Genomic DNA, 3,293 nt, shown 5'->3' with positions numbered 1-3,293 from the left:
CAGTGCCCTGCAGGAGAGACACCACCACTAGTGGCGGTTGCGGGCAGGGCACGGAGGGGGGGAGGCACAGTTTGGCACCAGCTGTGGTCTGCGGGAAGGACAGGAGAGCCACCGGCTGACTCTTGCTCTTTCCTACCGCTACCTACAGACACAGAGAGCAACCGGGCGACCCATCTGAATCTATTCGCCTCCACATTCCTCTGCGCCCTTTGCGGTAGCCTCCACCGGCTTAGGCCGAGGGCCGCCAGCTGCCATGTTTGGGTGACGCAATTTGGTGTTCGTGTGAGCACAATGGGGCTCCCTCTCCGTGCAGCAGGTGGACAGGCGGGCTTCGGCTCACGGGCGTGATCAAAGGGCGTGCGGCCAGGCCCAGATCCGCGCCACGTTTGGCCACCACCCCGGGCAGTCACATGGAAACGCTGCTCTGGCCCCGTTGTGCCTCCCTCCCCCTCGCTTCGCCAGGCCTCCTGGACTCCCAGAGGCGTTAAGGGCACGATTGGGGAGCGCTTCCAAGCCACCTCGTCCTGCGGGGGAGCGGCCAAGGGCGGGTCAAGCTCCGTTGGGTGGGAGCCGGTGGCCAGCCCACCACCACCAGTGGCGGTCCCGGCGGCAGTGGCGGTGGGGAGGGCGCAGAGGGGGGGAGGCACAGTTCAGGGGCGGCGCCCTGCAGGAGAGCAGTTTGGCAGCCTAAGGACCTCGTCCTGCGGGGGAGCGGCCGAAAGGGGGTCAAGCTCCGTTGGGTGGGAGCCGGTGGCCAGCCCACCACCACCAGTGGTGGTCCCAGCGGCAGTGGCGGTGGGGAGGGCGTGAAGGGGGGGAAGCATAGTTCGGTGGTGGCGCCCTGCAGGAGAGCAGTTTGGCCGCCTAAGGACCAGCCCGCGCTCTAGGCAAATGCCTAGTTTGCCTAGCGGGTGAGCCGGCCCTGCTTGTAGTCTTTAGCTAGCCACTGTTGGGGAAAGGATGCTGGACTAGAAGGATTCTCAACTTAAACCAGGAGGGCTCTTCTGATGAAAACTCACACAGTTAACCTTGTGTGTAGCTTCCAAAGTCAGTATCCTCTCTTGGGTTGTCTCCAGTCAAGAAGATGATATGGCATGAAGTGAAAGCCACATAAAAGCATGTCATGATGAAAAGAGAGGCTGTGAGAGCCAAATCAGCTTTCTCTCGGCCCTTCTGCATTTGGCTGTGACAGTCACAGTCCAAAGCCTTGCTCTTTAGGCAGTGCTGTTTAGAAGTAGGGCCAGGCTCTCCCTCGCCAACTTCTGGGAATGAGGATGGTGACATCATAGTTGGGGGTGTCTTGTCCCTGAACAGCTAGACAGGCGGGATTCAGCCCCTGCATGGAGGAAATTGTTCAGAGTCATCATAGCTAAAGGAGAATTAAAAAAAACAAAAACAGAAATTAATCAGAAAATAACCTCCCATTAGCTATTGTATACCCTTGACCGAACAGTACACTCCTATCTGGGATGGTTGTCCCCTTTGACCGAGTGCACAGCTTTGGGTGGGACGCACATGGAACAGGGAGGGAAGGGACACCCGCCTAGCCAGCCAGATCAAATCAACCCTGGCGATCAATGTGGTGACAGATATCACAGCCAGATCACCCTCACATCCAACCTCCCGTTATTTAAATGAAAACTGTCATATCACCACTTAAAGGCTGGAATTTGAAGGTGGGGGAAATCCTAGGTGGGGTGAAAGAGTGCTGTAGGTGGGGAAAGGGTACTCATACTGGCTCCACCCAGGTTACAGCCCTGGGAGCAATGATTCTAAAACTACGTTCAAGAGAACCCTGGAGCTCTTGGATGAGATCAGTGATGGCAGACAAGCTGAAAGGGAATGTTGAAGGTATTCCAGCTCCCAATTCAGACCTGACGGCAAAACGTGGTTTGCTACCACATGAAACAAACCTAGGGATTTCAAGTTTGCATGCTTCCTCCATGCTTCCTCCTGCCACTCCCTTTTAAAGATTTCCACTTTCACAACAAACCATAGTTTGCCACTACATTGGAACAAACAAGTGGTAGTTGGCATATTGCCTGCAAACTGCTGGACCCCAAACTGTGGTTTAATCCTTGTTAGGAGTTCTGGTTTGTAGCACGGAATAATTTGGCCATACGGTTGTAATGGCAAACTCTGGTCCATCGCAAAAGCAGAATTTTCTAATTTATTTGCTGTGCACGAGAGGCGCAGGAGGAAAGAAGGCGAAAGTAGGAGGAATGGCATGAACCCAAATATGCCCCACAATTCTGTGCAGCACTCAAGCAGGGCCTCGATTTACCCACCAACCTACCCCTAGCCCATCTAGAAATGGGTCTCTAAAATCGGATTTTGTGGATAGCCCCTAGTGATGCCAAGTGTGTCGCAGCAGTAGGTGAGACCTGAAGAGGAATAAGATGGACAGCATTTTGCTGGAAATGGGCTGGTTCATTTGAATCAACCAGGATGAAGAATCCCCTCTACCGGGTAGCCTTTTGCAAGCCAGCTGCAGATACAATGACCGGAAAACTTGCGTGGCACCAAGGACTAATGTATTTATTACAGTCTTTGGGTTGTGTCGTTGTGAATATCCTATTTATATCAGTGAAATTAGGAATATTTTAAACCAGTAGAACCAGGAGAGGGGGAAACAACCAGGTTGCAGGGAGATTTAATGAAATAAATGTGCGTGTGTGTGTGTTTGTTTTTGTTTTAAAAGGACAATCCCCTCCCGCGAATGCCAGATAAACTCGACTTTTCCCTCACGCTGAGGGAAAGGGGAAGAAACGGAACACACGTCCCCTCCCCCATCTCTGGCTGCCAAGCACTGACTCATTCTTCCCCTCGGTCCTGCTCTCGCGAGACTCGGGATCCGCCTCGTAAACGCGATGTCCTTTTGGGCGCTGGTAGCTCTTCGATGGGGTCGCGAAGAGTCGGACTCGACTGTGCGACTGAACAACAACAAAAGCTCTTCGAGAGAGAGGGGGGGGGAGGGAAGGGACGAGAACAAAGGGGGCGGTCACAAGGGCCAAACCGGTGACTGACAGGGCCGAGCGACCAACGGAGGCGACGGACGGCGAAGCGCGGAGCCAATCGCGCGGCGGAGTGGGCGTGGCCTCCCCGGCGGCTGATTGATCCCCAGCCTTGGCGACGGCGTTGTTCAGTCGGAGCGAGAACATTCTAGAGGTAAGTGCTCGGCCGCCATTACGAGCCCTGCCCCTCCCCCTTCTCGCCTGCCTTTTTTTAATGGTGCCGCCGCAGGCAGGCAGGCTTTCTCCGCGCGCGCCCGTCTCCCCCCCACGCCCCGCGCC

This window comes from Gekko japonicus, unplaced genomic scaffold, assembly GCF_001447785.1.
Source record: "Gekko japonicus isolate JY-2015 unplaced genomic scaffold, Gekko_japonicus_V1.1 scaffold270, whole genome shotgun sequence".
Classification (NCBI taxonomy): Eukaryota; Metazoa; Chordata; class Lepidosauria; order Squamata; family Gekkonidae; genus Gekko; species Gekko japonicus.
Note: the sequence above shows the minus strand (reverse complement) of the source record.